Source organism: Pteropus vampyrus, unplaced genomic scaffold, assembly GCF_000151845.1.
Source record: "Pteropus vampyrus isolate Shadow unplaced genomic scaffold, Pvam_2.0 Scaffold50, whole genome shotgun sequence".
Taxonomy (NCBI): domain Eukaryota; kingdom Metazoa; phylum Chordata; class Mammalia; order Chiroptera; family Pteropodidae; genus Pteropus; species Pteropus vampyrus.
Window position 1 is genome coordinate 6,463,503 of NW_011888831.1, and position 20,589 is coordinate 6,484,091.

General features: G+C 37.8%; 1 protein-coding gene across 1 annotated transcript in view; it reads right to left on the reverse strand.

The window, feature by feature from the left end:
* Positions 1 to 8,856, reverse strand: part of TAOK1 (TAO kinase 1) — a 145,881-nt gene extending 137,025 nt beyond the window's left edge. The window contains exon 1 of the mRNA XM_011359929.2: positions 8,201 to 8,856. The gene's annotated coding sequence lies outside the window, so the exon portion shown is untranslated. The remainder of the gene's footprint in view (positions 1 to 8,200) is intronic.
* Between the last annotated feature and the right edge of the window lie 11,733 nt (positions 8,857 to 20,589).

The window sequence follows — 20,589 nt, forward strand, 5'->3', positions numbered from 1 at the left end:
ATCATATATATAAATATACATCACAACTTCTTTATAAATTCACTCATCAATGGACACTTAGGTTGTTTCCACATCTTGTCTACTATAAATAATGCTGCAATGAACATGGCCGAAGGGGGGGGGGGCAGGAGGCAGATTTTAGTGTTTTTCTTTCCCTTTATATATATTTCCAGAAGTGGAATTGTGGATCATATGGTAGTCTATTTTTGATTTTTTGAGGACTTGTATACTGTTTTCCATAGTAGCTATACCAATTTACAATCCCACTGGCAATGCATAGGAGTTCCTTTTTCTCCACATCCACATCCGGCATTTGTTCTCTCTTGTCTTTTTGATAGTGGCCAGTCTTACAGGCATGAGGTGATATCTCATTGCGGTTTTAATTTGTATTTCCCTAACAACTAGTGATGTTGAGCATCTTTTCATACACCTGTTAGCCATTTGTATAGCTTCTTTGGAAAAATGTCTATTCAAGTCCTTTGCTCATTTTTAATTGGATTATTTGTTTTGTTTTGTTTGCCAAATCTTAAATTATAACCTATGTGAATACATCAAGAAAGTGATAAATTGAAATTGATTTCTATATTAAGTTAAGCATGAGTAAACCAAATAGCTCAAAAACTATGCTTCAAAAGAATTTTGAAAAGAACACTTTTTAAAAAATGTTTTAATCTTATATTACAATGCCACCTGAATAAGATAAAGTAAAATAATGGATACTAAAATGTGTGATACCATTTTACCTAATTTTAATATAATGTGTTAAAAAAAAAAACAGAATGGTGTTGTACTTTAACATATTAATGGTCATAAACAATTAAACAGTTTTTGCATTATTTAATAACATTAGAATCATTTTGTTAATGACTGGATTTACTATCTCAAAGATAGTCGTAAAACACATTTTAGATGTTTACTTATTGTATCTACTTCACCATTCCTACCATACTATATTCCATGTCATCACCTGGAAGGTTTAATGAAAATCTTTATTTACAAGCCTCCTAAATTAACCAGATGCCTTGTAAAATTTAGCCATTTAGAATTGACAGACTATAAAATATTGAGAGGCTAAATTCTCTAATTTAAGGTAAATTTTGGAAAGAATGATATATTATTAAAATATCTACAGTCCATAATTGATAAATAAAAATAAAAGTTCTTTATGAGATTCCTATTTAAAGTTCTCAAAACATGACTTCCAATATAAGTTTCTTCTTGTTGATCAAAAAATTTTTTTCAAAAATCACATTTAGACCTCCTTACAGCACAAAATCCAATTCAATTCCAACACTAAAACTACTAAATGAAAAACAAAACATAAACAAAAAACTCCATCATCTTTATCATTTATTTGATAATTAAATAATAAACAGCATCTACTTCATATGAATTCAATCAGAAAAATAAATATATTTATTTGGTAACAATCCATTATTTAAGGTTTTGATGTAACATCTTTTACTATAGCAGTAAACTCTTGTAAAACTTATTCTTCTAACTTACCAAATTATCTAATACCTATACGAAAACAAAATTCATGTATCAGCATTTTAATTTTTGTCTAAAACCATGCTATTCTTGAACACAGTTCTCTCCAACCAGTTCAGTATACATTAATATGTATACATATGTATAATCAGTTCAATCAAACTGTCACATAAACACATATCCATATTCTATAATTTCTACTGCTAGCAATCAAGTTCCTCTCCTACAGGACATTTCTTCCCTACATAGAGAATTTTCACACCTTCCTTCTAAAAATCCTTTTACTCTTAAAGTTTTATGGCATTACTTATAGAAGTGAACATTCATACATAATACACAAAAATATTTTGTCAGTACCTAAACTGAAGACAAAAGGATCTTTTCATTTCTCTATTTTCAAATTATTCATGCTTTTCTGGATAATGGAAAAATTTTCAACAATAACAATTATATATTAAAGAATCTGAAAGTGGGCACATTACATTGTCCCTCTGGGACTCAGGATTCTTTAAAGAAACCTACTGAAATACTGTCCTCCTGCAATGTGATGATCCTGATAAAACATCACAATCATCATTGACCACTGACACATTTGAGATTATTTAAAACACTATATATTAAATACTCAAAACATACCATAAAGCGTTTCTGTGCCACAAGGAAGAGTAAAGTTTCCTTATCAAGTACAACACAGGTTACTTAGTAATTTTAGTCTTAACAATCAAGGATATGAATGCTTTTGGCAAAGGGATAAAGCTTTTCCAATTTTAAGTGACACTAAACTCCCAAGTGTAAAAAAGGAAAAACCTTGACCTTGTTTAGTAATGCTATTCATCAACTTTTTCTGAAATCTCTCTGTGTGAATAAATCAATCCAAAATATAAACTAGAGACTATCACTAGTAGATTAAAAACATCAACTAAAACATAAAAATATGGTTAGATGTAATGGATTGAAGCACGTTGAAATTTTAAAAATACAGGTGACCCTTGAACTACACAGGTTTCAACTATGCAGATCCATTTATACGTGAAATTTTTCTCAATAAATACCTGTACTGTTTTCAATCTATGGTTGGGAGTCCATGGATGCAGAGGGCCTACTGCATGCACTGATCTATGCCAGGGGACTTGAGCATCCACAGATTTTGCTATCCTTAGGGAGTTCTGAAACTAACCCCCCTCAGATACCAAGGGACAACTTAACTTCTGGGAGAGTCAAAAGTTATACATAGATTTTCCACTGCATACGACACTGGCGCCCTGAACACTCATGTCATTCAAGGACCAACTGTATACTTAATATACTTATTTAATACATTTAAATAGGCACATAATCTTATTAAAACATATATTGCAGTTAATATTTTTGAATCAAATCTACTGAATAAAAATAAAAGATATTTTCTTAATATGCACCAAATTGCTTTTTTTTAATTCTGCAATTCACGAGAAACTTACACAAGTAGGATATGTCACTAGATATGGGATAACACATTTTCCTCAATACAAAAACCTCAGAAGCTACCATCATACCCAAAACTGGTGGTAACCTGCCCGAGATCTTTCTGGCAGATTCCTCGGTAACCTACAAGCTTTGAGACCTAAGAAAGGTAAATATGTACAATTACCAAAAAGACTAGCAACTAGAATCAGGAGAGACTAAAAGTATAGTTGAAAAAAAAAAAGAATAAAGATATTCATACTTCAAAGACATGAGATTAAAAGTAAAAAGGATGAGTAGGAAAAGAAATTTCGAAAAAAATCAAAATACAGGGGAAAAAATGCTTACCCTCACTTACATATCACATACTGATAATTCACATTATTTTTCATTAAAAAAAAAAATTGTTATTGTGACCCACCAAACTGAATTCACAAGACACTAATGGGTCACAACATAAAGTCTGAAAAGCACTGGCTTAGAGGAACTGACAACTATAAGGTCCTTGCTTTCCTATATCTAGTTTGAAAAAACCATTCAGGAGGTGGAAAAAATGATAAGATGGAATCCCTCCAGAGCAGGGACTGTGCCTCACTGGCACATAATCATCACTTAATGTTTGCTGAATTAATACACTGTGGAATATAAAGCATTTTCAAGGTGAGGACACACCTACAAAGGATACCTTAAAAAAAAAAAAATTAGGAAAGCATGAGTACTTAGGATGCCTTCAAAACCAGGGATTGTGAAAAGAGCTTCAGAAGGTAAAGGAGTGAGATACTAAATGATTCTTAAATAAACAAATGAAGTACCAAAGGGAAAGGAAATTTCATTTTTTAGGATAGGCTTTATATCCAGCAAAGGAAAAAGAAAATCTCTTGTAGAACTGTATAGGAGTCCATTATAAGTGCAAAACGTTTGCAAGCTACCCTGGTTAGAAATTCTAACCATTTCTTTCAAAAATATGTCAAGCTCCAAATGTATAAATCCAAATTCAAATCAAATTACGGAATGCATTTATTTTTAAATATTACCCCCCTCATAGTCATTTGTAAACATTTAATAAGCAGCTAGTGTGTGCTAGCCAAAAATTTACAGAGTGCTTACTATGTATCAGGCAATACATTAAGTAGTTAACAAGGGTTATCCCATTTAAATACCTAACAACCTTGTAAAGTGGATATTACCTTCATTTTATGAATGAGGAATGTCAGGCTTAAAAAGTTACATAAAGAAGTTACACAGCTAATAAATGGTAAAATTAAGGTATATTAAGTGCCAGTTTTATTATTACTGGTGGCTGCAAATCAGAATATTCTGTTCCATTCCATTATTTGGTAATGCTTTTCTCAGAAACTAAATATTGCATGTCTTTCTGAATGAAGTGATTCATCTACTTCTAAATCTGTATAACACTATTATACTGAATAATTTTATCAAAAGAAAAATTAGCCCTCAACTTTAAAGATAAATTGGAGACCAATTAAATGTAATTATTTGTAAATATCACTGACAGTGGCATTTTTAACAGGCTATATATTATGCAGAGTATTTAGTAACCTCTACTTTTATTTACGTGCCAGGTACTTATATTTTGAAAAACCTTTCCACCTTTTATGGGCCACTTATTTTGTCACTAGGTAAGAAGATGCAGCCTTAGACTGTATTTAAAAACAAAAAGCCTGTTTCTAGCATAAATGGAAGAGACTGATATAAAAATAATTGTTACCAAATGTTGACAGAACTGAAAATAATGTTTTTATTTAACTGAAAACATTATTTTCCCAACTGAAAATGTTTCTAGTCCATCGACACAACTTTGTAATTCACGTTGATTTTTTAGAAGAAATGGGACATCTCTAATGAAATTAAATATTAATTTTTTTATCTCTAAAAATTAAAATACTTTAATCCACAATGGAATATAATGGAATGAAATACAGATTTGTATCTTTTTAACATACATTTTAGAATGTGAAATCTTGAAGAGTATCAAAATACAATCAAGCCATGAACAAGTACAGAAACCTAAAGGCAAATAACATACATTGGCACTCTGTTTAATGAAACAATCTCAATTCTATGCAAGACTTGACTACAGAAATAACACTTTTTAGAAGATATTCATTTATATATGATCTTGAACAGCAGCCCTTAACTAATACTAATTTCAAAAAGGTTAAATTAGTATGAGTGCAATTATTATAAGAGACTACTGTTAACCAACATGAGACCCAATGGAAGAATTAATATTAATTGGTAATTGGAATAACAGGTTAACCTCAACTCTAATTTCAATACCAATAGCTGGTCCCTATATAACCTTAGGATTTACTAAGCATTCATATCTACTAAGTACCAGTGAATTCTTAAAATAAATTATATTCTTTATGGTTAGTTAAGAGCATCCAGTCTCTCTGGTATTCTGTAACTAACCAGTTTCTTTCTTTTTAGTGGGATAGCAATATAACATGAGACCAAATATGTATATGCCTTGATATACAGAAAGCTTATTTTATACTAACACATATTCAATCAATTGCCATATTCACAGTTCTTCCAAAATCTATATTATAGAAAATACGATAATTATTGTCTATTCAGTTCATTCATACTTTTGGTCCTATGCACTGTTGTATTTCTTAAAAACCTCTCACAGTTTAAACTTGTTTGAGAAACTATTCTTTAGTTTGGAAGGAAGTTTAGTTACTGTTAAGATAATCTTATACTATTCAAAGCCTTTAAACAAAGCTGAGTCTTAGAAATTCTTCCATCTATAAAACATAAGAATTATAGCCAAATTAACAAATCAGATATCAGAATGACAAAAATTAAGTCATTAAAAGAGAATCCAGAAAAAGGACCAGTTGTGAAAGAACAGGAAGTGATGCACACTGTCATTTTGTAGATGAACTATTTAGAAACATAAGTAGTACCATGCTAATCTGAAATCAACCCAGACTAAGAGCTCTCAGTATTCCTTTCCGACAGTGGCATCAGAGGTCAGCTGAAATAACCCTCGGGGTTTTTCCTTAATAATGAACTTATCTAATTGATCAAGAACATATTTTTACCACTTTTAGTAGAATTCCTTCCAGCTATGGAAAACAAGGTTTCTTTTCAGCTGTCCTAAAGAGTACCTCTTAGTTCTAACATGCTGAAATACAGTAGTTTACCTATATCCTGTGTACATCCTTAAGTTTTGTAGCCTTTCTTGATAAATTCTCTCTGCCTGCATCTTTCCAAGATAAAAAGTCACTCTTTACTGAACAGTATGCATGGGTTCATACATGCTAGTGTATATAAATTAATTATCAACAACAAACCATAACATAGAGGATTAGACTTTACAGAATAATTTGCCGTATGGGGGAGACTATACACCACTACATGCAGCTTTGTGCCATGAAATAGATTCAAATGAGAAGCGCTGTTAAAGTTAAAGTAAATTCAGTTGAAAATCAAAAAAATAAAGAAAACAAGGAGAATTCCATTTTGAGGAAACAGTAAAACTGATTTAATATACCATTAATGTCTCCCTATATCAAAGTTATGAAATAAGATGACAGAAACTAAATTAGTGCCTAACACTACTACTATCTTTAAAGCTCTGTCTTAAAATAGGTTTCAAAATGCAAAAACAACAACAACAACAACAAAGCTCTTATGGCCAATATTAAATGCAGATGGCATCTGAAAATATTTAAAAATAAATCACCCAAAAAATGAAGCTTAAACACCAACTTGTTAATAAAATATCAAGACAACTCGTATCTATACATATTTAGTCATCTCCATCGCTTTGTGAAAAATTTAATTCTATGAATATTCATATATTGAACATTTTGAAATCACTTCATCAGTAAATTTAAATATTTTTTTAAAAAGTTATCAACAGTAGACTTCAAGACTGCTTTTTGATCACAAAAAGCACTTGGCAACACACTTCCAGAAAGTCAAATGTTTTATTCTATTTATTTCTACTCTACTAAGGACAAAACCAAGTACTACTGTAAACCAGATAAGAAGATGTCTTAAATATGGTATGAAGCAAAAGTGGAAAAACGACTTATTTACTACAGAAAAGGGGTACAGATCTTATCACAACATAATTAGGCAAGTTAGTGTTTATTTTTTCATTTCCTTAAGAAACAAAACACTTGCAACAGAAAGATATGTAACCTAAACATTTTCGAAAAATTCCAATTTCGATGTTATACAAAACATTAACCCTAAAAATTCACAGCTCAAGAAGGAATGTCCATCAGACGGCCTGTCTGTATGCAGTAATCTTTAATAATTCTTCAAGAACTACAAAAGTCATAGGAAGAAAATGTGAGGGAAGTGAGGGGGTAGGGAGTACAAAATTATTTTACTTTAATCCTAACGAAAACGGAATATGCGCTCTTTCTCACACACACACACACACACACACACACACACACACACACACACACACACACACGAAACGTCAATCCAATGTTTAAAAGAGACTGAGACATAAAAACTGTTCTAACATGGCAGGGTCCCTCTCAAGAGCCCATATCCCCCAACAATAACAACAGGAATAGATATACTTCCCAGGGACAGACCTCAGGGGAAGAGTATTAAACTGATACTGTTATCGATTTAAAGCCAAAGGAAAGAGAGTAACCTTTCCAAGGAAAGCGCCATTTCTTCCCTCTCCTGCTCTCCCTCCCTTCGGGGTACACACGGGCCTGTGTATGAAGAAACTGCCTTGGACTTCTGCAGCACTGCAGTAGACTAAAGGATGAGGAAGGGGGAAGGGTAGGGGGGTGAGAAACGCTTTCATTACCCCTACAGAAAAGAGGTATAGATTTCCTGGGGGGTGAGGGCTGGAATCAACCCAGGAGGCTAACCAGAACAGACTCTCTTCCCAAGAATACACAGACACTACAAAGGAGAGGGAGGAGCAGAGGGACCAGAAGGGAAAGGGACCTCGCGCCTTTTAAACTGGGGTGCACGTCAACTCAGTCTCCCTCTGAGGGCCACACCTTCTTCGAGACATCCCCTTCCACCACTCCTTCCGCTGACCCTTAAGAAAGAGAAATGTAATTGCTCTTGTCCCTCAAAACAGGAGGGCGTCCAGCTCACCAGCTTGTTCACCCCACCCACAGAATCACAGACCATCCTAGTCTCCCTCCCCCACCCCACCCCCACATCCCTTCTTCCGCGCAGAGGCCAGAGTGGGCCGAATTTCCCCGCCCCCTCCAAGTCTCTTTTCTCAAAGCAGAGGTGCCCTTACCCTTTCGCCGGCAGATCTGGGGCGGAGTAGGCAGGCGCAGCCCCCTACAGCGCTCAGGTAGCCGCTACACTGGAGGGCGAGGAGTAAGGAGGAGGAGGGGGTCTGGCGACACACTGCCGCCCCCCCCACCCCGCGGAGCCCCAGCGAGCAGCCCAGCCCAACTCTGCGACAAGGGGCGGGGGGGGGGCCAAGGGACGACCGGGGTCGAGGAGGTGCCCTCAGCGCTTGGGCTCAGCTAAGATGGCGCGGGGAAGTGCCGGGAGCCGCTGCCGCTTCGGGGGAACCGGCCCGGGCCTCGGCCGCCTCCCGTCCGCACACAGCCGAGGCCCTGTCGGTCCCCCGTCGCGGCCCCTCGGCGGGCGGGCCCACGCACAGCCCTCTGCCACCACCACCACCCCTGGGAAGGGGGCGCTCACAAAGGGAAGAGAGGCCGCGGGCCGCCCGGCCGGCGGCGGGGCGGGGTCCCCAGGGGCCGGGAGGCCTCAGAGGTTCGTGGGTGCCTCGCGCTCTCGGCCCGAGAAGGGCGCAGGCAGGCGGGACCCCTCCTCTCTTCTCAGGCAGGCGGCGGCACCGACTCACTCTCTTTGCCACCCTCCCTCTCTCTACCCGAGCCCTGAAGCCACAGAGCCCGGCCGCTGCCCAGGTTCCCCCCCCCTTCCCCGACACCACTCCCCTCCTCCAGACAGTCATCCCAGTCTCCGATCTCGCGAGATTTCGCGCCTGACAGGCCCGACCTCGCGCGAGACCCGACTACGTACGCGTGCACGCCCTCACGGGAGCGCGCGAATACCTTCACTGGGCGGAGTCTCCCGAGTGGCCCATGCCCCAACCTCTGTCCAGCCTGGCTTCGCTCAGCTGGCAGAGCTTCTATGCCACGCGGGCGTCAGGTGCATTCATTTCACCCTGAAATCTGAGAAAAAAGAGCTTATCTGCTCTCTTTCCTTCTTCCCACTCCCAAAGATCCGCCCCAGACTAACCCTGAGATTGAGAAGTTTGCCCTGACATGTAAAATATCCCATTCTTACACACCTTAGTTAACCCCTCCGTGGAATTCAGAGGTAAAGTGGTCAGTGTAACCAGTATGTAATTAAGTTTTAGAGATTCTAATGGTTTATAATAATTTTTGGAATAGTATTAAGAGTTAGAAATCAAAACCATCCTGTATGTTGGTAATGATAGGAAAGAGACAAATTCTTGAAAAGTTTTTATGGATTTTTTTAGTAGATGAGTGGTGAGAAGTTTTTGGAACAAGAGCAGTAAACAGAGTCCTAAGAGTCGTAATGCAAGAAAGAGGTAAGCTCATTTTTTATGGTGAAAACTTTTTTAGAGGAAAACCCCTTCAGTGGACCACAAAAAGCAATTTTATTCAATAACTAAAAGGTGTGCTTAAAGAGCAGTCATAAAAAAACTCAATTCTTCAATCAATTAAAAAACTGAAATAAATAGATCTGTTGAGTGAGACTTGTGAGTAAAAATGTACTCTAGAACAGTTATTGGAAGATAAACTCAAAATAAACTGGCCATGATCAGAAAAACAAACTCTGTTTCAATGGGATACACATATAATTTGTTCTGTATATTCCCTCTCATAGTAAGTAAGAGTCCTATGAGCCAGTCATTTCTCTTTTCATGGTCAACCACTATATGGTCAATCACTGTCAAATAGCAACTGCCCCTCAGCATAAAAAATATGCCCTAGTTTCTCCTTCTTTACATCTCCCCCGCTTCACAGCCAAGCTTCTTAGAAAAGTTGCCTATCTTCCCACCTCTACAGGAACTGACCTTGCTGAGGTCCAGAGTGAGCTTCTAGTTGCCATGTCTAGTGGAGTCATTTAAATCCTTTTCTTCTTGACATCTGCATTATTTGACATAGTTGATACTCCTCCAGTCTTGAAACTGTGTTCCTCCTTGGCTTTTTCAACACCACTCAACACCAGTTTCCCTTCTATCTTCCCACCCCCAAGGCCTCTCTTCCTCCACCCATCCCTTAAATGATGCCCCTCCAATCCTTATCTTTCTTCTGAAAATGTTATAGCAAGAATATTCTCTTCTCATTATTTCATACATTTGGGAATGGAGATTCAGCTTTTCCCATGGTATTTATTCTTATTTTTTTTTACGGAAAATTTCAAACATACACAAAAGGAGTAAGATAGAATAATAAATCTCCATGTGTCTATCACCCAGCTTCGACTATTATCAATACTTTATCATTCTTTTCTCACCTATTTCTTTACAACTCCTGATGTATTTTTAAGTAACTCTCTAGTAAACATATCGTAACATTTCATCTGTAAATACTTCAGATGTATCTCTAACAAAGGCTTTTGTTGCAACAAAATCACAATGTGATCACACCTTTACAATAATTATTTAATATCATTTAATACCCAATCCATGTTTAGTTTTTCCCAATAGTTTCCAAAAATATTTTTTATAGTCTATTTATCTGAATCAGGATCTGAACAAGTTCTACACTTTGGATGTGATTGATAAATATACCTCTTAAGTCTCTTTTCATATATAACAGTTTCCCTTTCTTTTTCTTCCTTCCTTTCTTTGTCTTCCTTCCTTTCTTTTTCTTCCTTCCTTTCTTTTTTGTGTTCAGTTCATTTGTCGAAGAAATCAAATTATATATCTTGTAAAATTTTCCACATTCTGAGCTTAGCCAATTGCGTCCTCATGATGTTATTTCACATTTGCTTCATTACCCACATATTTTATAAACTGGCAGTTAAATCTAAAGGTTTAATGTTGTATAGGTGGTGTTTTTATATTTTATATCTGCTACTACCTTATTCTCACATTTACCTCTATCTCTACCACAAATTATAGCACCCCCTACCTCCCCCCCTGTTTCCCTAGCACATAGGGCATCATAACAGTCCCTGGCTATCATCATCATCATCATCATCATTATTATTATTATTATTATTATTATTATTATTATTATTATTCCAGGTCTGTGCTTATGATCTGATGCCAATAGGCCTTGCTCCTCAGTTCTTCAAGTTACACACACACACACACACACACACACACACACACACACACACACACACACACACACACACACAGAGGCTTATCTCAACATCACATTTGTTCAACAAGAAAGCATCATTAGTAGATATTGCAAAACTTATCAATTATTTAATTTTTAAAATTGTGTCAAAAAAATTGCATTCATTAATGATAGGAAAATAATGTCAATATTGTCAATAATGTCAATGGTTACAGATATTGCTCATTCTGTGGGATGACCTTATGAACATTTCTCCGACTTGTCCTCTTCTTCATCCCCACTGCCTCTGCTATGGTGGTTCATACTTCGGTTTCTCACCAGGGGTACTGTAATTGCTTTCCAGATACTCTCCTTGATTCCCAGGGTGCCCCATTCTCTATACTAAGGTGAATGGCTTTAATCTTCCAAAGATGCAGTTTCTAAAAGCTGAGTGTGTCATTTCTCTACTTAAAACTCTCCCATGGCTCCCCAAAGTCCTCCAAATAAAATCCAGACAAAACCCCTGCATATTTCTCTAGCCTTGTTTAGGATGTTCCTGCCTTCCTGAAACTGTTCTGCTAACTGCTAATATGCTGTCTCTAGGATGCAGCACTGCATTCCTCTGCCTGAAATGTCTTCTCTAGTTGGCTAATAATCCTTCCAGATTCAACTCAAGGGACACCTCCCTGACAGGCCTTCTCAAAGCTCAGTTAGGTATCCTTTGAGCCTGTATATCAGAGTCAAAAGCTGTGGGGAGAATAGGTATCAACCATGTTTTGACCTTGATAAAAGTTACCCAAGCAAAGACAAAAACACAAATAAGCTCTTTCTAAACATCTTGTTTAATCCTCACAACAAACTTGTGAGAAGGGTCATATTATTATTACCTCCATTTTATGGTAAGGAAACCAGGGTTCAGAGAGCTTATGTCACTTGCCCAATATCACCAACTAATAAATAAGTGGTGAACTAGAATTTGAACCCAGTTGTGAATGAATCCAAAGCACACTCTCTCTCTACCATATTGTACTCCTAGCACCACCAACCAAGGAAAGTGTGATGCCATGTACACATTTCTAGTGTGTGTAAAAGATGCTTGACCATGTGTAATGTCATTGTATTTGTTGTCACAGACATATCTGTGTATGAAAAGATAACTTGTAAATGCGTGGGTAGGTACTCTGATATAGTATCTATCCAATAAGAGTATCTTTTCAGTATTGTCACTCAGTAAGAGATCAAGTCATGTTCAGCTCCACATAACAAATACTTGTTGAATTTCTACTGTGTGTTAGGCTTAAGTAAAATACAGAAGAGGCAAATGAAAATAACGTTTATAGAGTTATTCTGTGCCAAGAACTTTATGAAGCAAGTGCTTTATGTTCATTATCCCTTTGAACTTCCCAATTACCCTAAAAGAAGCATAATGATGATGATTCCCATTACAGAGGATGAAAGCTCAGAAAAGTTAAATAACTGTGTAACATCACATGGGTAGTAAGTGAAGAACTATTAGATTACAGTTTCAATCTTAAGACCCTGTTTTTCTCGCTACCTCCTAGTCCCCTTCTTCTCCATACTAAGAACTCAAAATCCTACTAGAGAGATAAGATGTGCACACACAAAACATTTAAATAACGATGCAGAACGACCTATCAGCAAGTGATGCACTGTATCGGACCTTGATTTTACTTTTCTGGCCTCAGTTTCCTTTCTAACTGAAATGGACTAGAATTATCTCTAGAGTCCTTTTAGTTCAAAAATCTATAATTACAGGAATGATGTAAATAATGTGTACAGATAACTCGAATTCTGAATGTGTGTGTGTGTGTATGTGTGTGTGTGTGTGTATACATGTGTACTTAGAAACAGAAAGAAAATACTTCTTTGGGTGTTTTACCAGACTCTTACTAAAATCTTCATTGGTCATGATGATATCTTCACCCAGCATTAGCTAGTATATTTACTTTTTGCAATTACATTGTGATTACTTATGAAAATCTCTATTTCCTCACAGAAGGCAAAAACCAAAAAAGCTGAGTACATAAGAGGGTAGTTGGTGAGAAGGACATGTCTTAGAATTTCCAGTTTAGAAACCATGGGTGAGGCTGATAATCATTGAGTAGATAAATTTACTGGATGCCCATTCAGTGCATCCTGGGCTGTTATCAATGCTTCCATATATTTTGTCTTTAGGCCCCAGGACCAGCTAAGGCAGGTTACAGTCTGGCTGTCATACGTCACTCAGGCATGTCTACAAATGGCTGCCTAATAAGCAAGCATGGTTTCACAGGCTGAAAAAGAAAGCTCATCAGGTACAGAGTTGTTCTTGAGCTCTGCATTCCCATGTAATTGGATCCATTTTTAAAATGCCAATCTTTTAAAAATGCCTGCACATGGAGGTAGCAGATTCTTCTATTTCAGCCTACAGGAATAGATAAATGTTGGGCCAAGATCCCGTAAGGAAGATAGAATACAATTCAGTTTAAGAAAGTCCTGACCTAGAAATCTTCAGTCTCAGGTGTCTATCAGATAAGCATCTGCAGTGAGCCATGAATAAGTTAAAGCAGCTGCACCAGAGTCTAAAAAATATCCAACGCTGAAGATGTCAAGTAATAGATGTGAAGGTAGCGCAGCAGTAGTTAAAAAGATTGATGTGGAGTCCCACCTCCATCACTTTCTAGTGCCAGTGACTACGTTACTTTGTTGATTTAATAACCAGGCTGAATTCCTTTCCTCATCATCTGACATGGGATTAATATTACCTTCCTCAGATGGTTGTGTGAGGATTAAATAAGATAATATGTAAAGTGCCTAGCCCACAGAAAATGTTTTAAAGTGTTAGCTCTTATTTTGTATGTGTAAGAAGGTAAATATTCATCCCACTGCTCTGACACTACCCTCTGACAGGCACCCCATGATCAGTGCATCATGATTGTCTGGGACATCTGTGAATGTGGGAAGGGATGGACAGCATGTTTGTGGACTGAGAGGTTTTTGAAATGTATCTTCGAGACCAATTGGTGATTTTGTCATGTCCTTCTCTTTGACTGATGTCTGCCAGTATTGAAAAAAAAAACGACACAAATTTCTACTAGAGTTGTACCACATAGGATATGAAACAGAAACAGCTAGCAATTAAAACAAAATAAGTTAATATTTTATTGTCCCTGGGCCTCCTCTTTAGCTTTCTCTTTACTGGGTAGTAATTCTATGCTAGTAAGAAGTCTTTTGGTTGAATGTGACCGTTCAACTCACTTTAAAGAGAAAAAAATGGAAATTTATTAGACCCTGTAATTAAAAAGTCCAGTGCCTTAGGAATGAAAAGAATTTTGTTAGGTGCTTGTCTCTTTCTGTCTCTCCATTTTTCTCTCTCCACACACCACACCCAGCTCCCAGTCACTTGGATATTTTTCTAATAGATTAGATGTTGTTATAAGGTTGTCTGTATTTGTATTAGGAGGAGCAACTGGGGGGCTCAGGTGCTTCCTACTGCTGCCACCTAGTTTAATATAGCCCAGCACTGCTCTCATTGGTACTGTCTATACACAGGAAATGAATCAAGGAGATTTCTAATACTGCTTTTAACCAAATACTTTTATTGACATATTGTATTGTGATCACTAGTGACATGAGCCCTTGTACCAAAGTTCAGGTTTATACCACTTAAACTTGCCTGCTATGTGACCTTTCCTATACAATCAACTCTCTCCTACCTGCTGAGCAGGTCTAATCTAATTATCAGATGGTACCGCATAAATGATTATCATGACACTAATCCTTTATTTCTCTTTATAAATATTCCGAACACAGAAATGTTACATTGTAAATGTAGAAATTGAAGGCATTTGGGACTTTGTGAGGATGAGCAGACCAGAATTTGGGGCTTATGGACCACAGACATGTTTCCATAAGAAGTTTAAGCAGGCTTCAGATAGAACATGCTGAGGAGAACTTTTATTGTTGTAGTTTATTTCATACAACAGAGGGAGGCTGAACTGGGGTGGGAACAAAGTGGAGTGGAAGGAATAGCAACAGAAATTTATATTTACATCATCTCAGTTTAATGATCCTGAAGGTAAAGGAAAGCTTCTCACTCTCACATAATAATATATAAAATCCAAAGGAATAGCTCTGAGTTGTCCAGCTTGGGCCCTGTGTCATAGGTCCCTCTGTGGGCTAGTCACTTCACCAAAGGGTAAGATGTTTTGATTGCCCTTGCTGGGATTGTGTGTCTACCTTGTGGCAAGAGGCTTAGAGTAACAGCCTCACAAGAGCAACACAGAAAGGTAGAGAGGAATTCCCCAAAAGAATATAGGATGCTTTTTGCCAGAATGAGAGAGAGAAATTCTGGACAGACAAAAACAGATATTCACTACATTAGAATAGAACTGCTGGTAAGACAAAATGATATGGTTTTGTGGGGATGCTAGCTAGAGTAGGATATATTAGCATTTGCTATGATCAGATAAAAGAAAGCAACTATCACCTGGTTACAGTAGAACTTTCATATCTATGACCTCTTTTGTTCTTCACCATAACTCTGAGAAATGGGTAGGGCATAGTCATTTTACAGAATATACTTTTGAGACTCAAGTAACAGAGAAGCACAGCAGAAAACACATGGTTCACATGTCAGGACCAGGTGAAAATCTAGTATGTATATCAGTTTGGAAAGCAGGTACCTTCCAGACATTCTTGGAACCTTAGACAACCCTGAAAATATCTGGCATATGCAGGAACCCAGAAGTTGCCCATCAGCCAGGCACATAGTGTCAAGGTGACAGCAACTTCCTGGGAACCCTAGTATGTGTGTGCATCTTTTCCTAGAGTTCTCTATCATATAACCATTGCAATTATTATCCTATACATTGCAGGCTAACTGTTTCCATTCACTCATTTTTATTTGCACTTCCCATATCTAACCCAATTTCTGGCACATAGACAACTCACAATAAATGTTTATGGAATAATTGAATTGATAGATAGCAAACATTCATCAAATGTCAATTATGTGCACTATGCTAGGCTCTGTGGATATGAAAATAAGATACTATTCCTATTTTTGAGATCATGGCCTAGTGGGAAAGGCCAACGAATAAACAGTTCTAAGTCATTTTGGATTGTAAGTAACAGAGAACCAGACCTAAAGTAGTTTAAGAAAAAAGGAATATTTTGGCTCATACAAGCTAAGAGGTACGAGGTCCAGAGTTAGGGCTTAAATGTTCTGGTTTCATTTCCAGGACTTCCACTGTGTTGCCTTTGGTCTGGGGCTATACAAGAGGTAGCAGCAATTCCAGTCCTTACATCCTATCAAGGCAATAGAATACAGTGGTTCAAAGTGAAAACTGGTTTGACACCTGGCCTCACCACCTACTGGTTATGAGACCTTTAGCAAGCTAATCAAAACTCTGTGTCTTAGTTCCACCATTTGTAAAAAGAAAACGATAATCATACTGACCCATCATAGTTATTGTGAGGAGTAAAGAAAAATTCAGTGTTCAGAACTCTCTCTGGCATAGAATAAGCATTCAATAATGTTAATTATTACATTATTATTATCATTACTGTGCTCAGAAAATTTCAGGAGAAAAATAAGAGGTTTTCTCCCCCCAAAATGCCAGGGAAAGTCATATTGCATTATATTGGCTTTAATTGGATCATGTGCCATTCCCTAAGCCAGACCTAGGGAACTAGCATACACTGCATACATTGATTGCTTAGACCTGATAAACAAGTTCTATCTCTAGAGTGCGGAGTAAAGTCAACTTTACAAGAACCACACAGACTGTGAGTAGAGGAGAGGCTGGTTCCCAGCAACTAAGGTAAAATGACCAGAAACAAAGGCAATGGATGATAGGCAGCAACAACAAGATGAGCAACACAACAGGCTTGCTGATAGTCTGACCAGTACTATGATCAAGGTAAGCATGAGAGCCCATCTAAGGAGCTTTAGCCCCATACTGGGAAGAACTGACGTCTTTATTCGATTAAATATGTCCCCTAATCCCAAAGTGGTTTAGGTAAAATATACATAACAAAATTTACCATTTTAAACATTTTAAAGTATACAGTTCAGTGGCATTAAGTGCATTCGCATTGTTGTGAAGCCATCACCACTATCATCCATTTCTAGAACTTTTTTCATCTTCCCAAACTGAAACTCTGTACCTATTAAACAACAATTCCCCATCTTGCCCCTGCCCCCCGTCCTAGCTCCTGGTAACCGCTATTCTACTTTCTGTCTATAAATTTGACTACTTTGTATATCTTATATAAGTGGAATCATATAATACTTGTCTTTTTGTGACTAGCTTATTTCACTTAACATAATATCTTCAAGGTTGATCCATGTTGTAGCATGTATCACAATTTCATTCCTTTTAAAGATTGAATAATATTCCATTGTATATATAAATCACATGTTGTTTATCCATTTGTCTGTCAATGGACCTTTGGGTTGCTTCCACCTTTTGGCTATTGTGAATAATTCTGCTATGAACACAGGTGTACAAATATCTAAGTTCCTGCTGTCAAGTTTTTGGGTGTGCAGAGGTTGAGCAATGATAGAAAAAGCAACTTTATTAACTATTTCTTTCTCTTTTTGAAAACTATGTTAAATTCCCATACTACCATGCTACATCTGCCTTCCCACTTCATTGTCAAACCGTAGAGTCAGCCCTTATTGCTGAGGATATACGTGAATACAGAGTTTTCCCCATCACCACCACTGGACTCAACGATCTGCTTTGGAATTGGATACTGCACTGAGAGAGCTAGCTTTCCTCTCAGATCGGACTCTTTGAGTAAAAAGAGAAGTTTCGGACTGAGAAATTTTGGTTCCCTGGGAGAGAATATGCCAGCTGTGAGAAGCCCAGAGTTCTAAACTGTCAGATGGTGACTGCCTGTGAAACTTGTCAAGATTCCTGACAGCTCAGCTGAGAATCTAATTACCAGTTACAAAGAGAGACAGGAAAAACGTGTTGTCAGAGTACGCCTGGTCAGAGAGAATGAGGTACAGTGTCCTGGCCTCATCATCAGCCTCCTTCTTGTTTCAACTAGAGCAAAACACATTAGTATAATTGACATTACACATGTTTATTATCTGGAACAAAGGAACCATGTCAAACCACAGCCTTGTGTCAGCTGAGTCTTTAGTAATCATATAAATTGAACAGTGGCATCTGACCTGGTTGTACAAATACTTCTGGTATTCTCAGTGCCAAGAATGATACCAAACCATATTTAACCTTTCTCCTGGAGTTTACACAAACTTCAACCAATTCTCCTTTCTTGAAGTGAAGAGGAGCAGTGATCTTCTGTTCTGGTGAAGCCCAGAGAGGGATAATAACTTACCTAAAGTCACAGTCAATCAGCAACCCTGCATTTTATCTTCCAAGGAAAATAGATTAGTATCGACCATGCTCAGGAGCAACGTGAGGAAACCAGCAATCTTCACCAAGAATCCCTAAATTGGGGAAAAGTAACATTAGTATGTTCACATGCTAGTTTTTCCAAAGTCTTGGTCCACAAGTCTTACTTCAAATTATCAGCAACACCTGACCATGGATGCTAACTTTCTCAATGGGAAAACAAAAAACTTTTTCAGACCCTTAAAAGTCAGGGACCTGGCACTTACAGCAGCAGGAGGTAGGAGGAAAGAAAAAGAGTTAATATTACTAGACATATCTATCATGTTCCAGATATTATGTTTTACCTCTGTCTAATTTAATCTGTAAACCAACTGGCTAAGTAGATGCAATTATATACATCTTCAAATGCCATACCCCAAGCTCAGAGAGGTTAGGTAAATTGCCCAAGATGACACAGCTAGTAAGTGGCAGAGCAGAATTTTTTTATTTTAGTGTATTTTATTCAGTTTTTGGAACAGGGCTTGGAACTTACTTCTCTCTGGTCCTTTGTAATGCATTATGCTACCTCAGTAGAAGTACAGAAACTAAAGGGACTTCCAAGAGATAAAACTGGTAAAATCAGCCACTCTGAGCTTCCAGTGCATTTGATTTTCTTATACATGTATGGATTCGAATTGCCTGGTTACTTTACAAAGAAGGCATTCAGCAAATTACTCTGTCAGATTCAAAGATACTACAAAGGATAGGGAACAGGGATGGAAAATGGGAGGAAACAATGGAGAAGACATGAAAGAGGAGAAAGAAGGACCAGGAGGGGATATGACTGGGAAGAATTTTCAGGGGCCTTCCACCAAGACCCAAAGAAACAGTGTAGAGCTGATACTCTTTTTTGCTACACTCACCATTTATTTTCTCTTCTCCTATAAAAGGATTAGCAGGATGGGCTCAGTGGGAAAAGAGGCCCCTGTGGGATCCTGTTACCAGCCATCTGTGTTCTGTTCTTTACTTTTGAACAAGACAGCTCCAAAACTCTGAACTGGAGAGGGAGTTGGAGCTGCATACAGATCAGCAGAGCTGTTGCTAACAGCTCTGACGCCTGCCGGATGACTCAACCCTCTGTGCCTGGCAGAGTCAGCTGTGGTCCCCTGGAGCCTCCTACTCTAGGGAGAAAATCAGAGATGTGGGAAATGACTTGGAGAGAGGATCAAGATCCTTGATCTTGGGCAGGAATTCAGGCTGGAAGGACAGGTAGGGGCACCTTGAGTCTTCACTTAAGAGTTCTGGCTGCTGATGGGGGAAGGAGTAAAAGTGTCAGTGAGGAAAGCACAATTCTTTATAAATTTTAGCTGCTCTGCAAGAAGAATATGCTGTCTGGAGGATGGCAGCCAGCAAAAGCCATATGGCTGTGTCACCAGGAATTCAGCCCAAGCACAAATCTCACTCACTTCCCTGGTAAATTTTACTCAGGTAGAGGCATCTCCTGCTGTTCTGTCACTTCGGAGGAACCCAAGGACTCTTTCTGTCCTTATCCAGGGCCATTAATACTTAAGAACATTATCATGCTAAACAGTTGCTACCTTTAGACCTCTCCCCTGGTTACTCACTCAGATCTCTAAGATAGGGGCAATGAAGAGGAAGTTACTTGTACATTATGCCAGGAGACATCTGGATTTACCTTATACTAATACATAAACACTCTGCTTCACTGACAACCCCCTTCAATAACCCTAGGCTTCCTCAAAGAGCTTTCCTTTCAGTTGGCTCCTTATCACTCCCTCACTAATGAACAGCCCCCAAAGTTTGGCTTTCTGTTCCCATGGCAACTCAAAGGAACTGGTTGAAACTGCCAATAAAGGCATCTGCAAGAGCTCCCTAAACCAGGACTTCGTTCAAAACAATGGTGCAAAGTGGAATCACCACTCTATCCACTTTCCCTGCCACACCACATACACACCCTCAATTGTCAGTTTTATGGAGAGACTAAGTTATTAGAATAGCTGAGAAAGTGGTTGTTT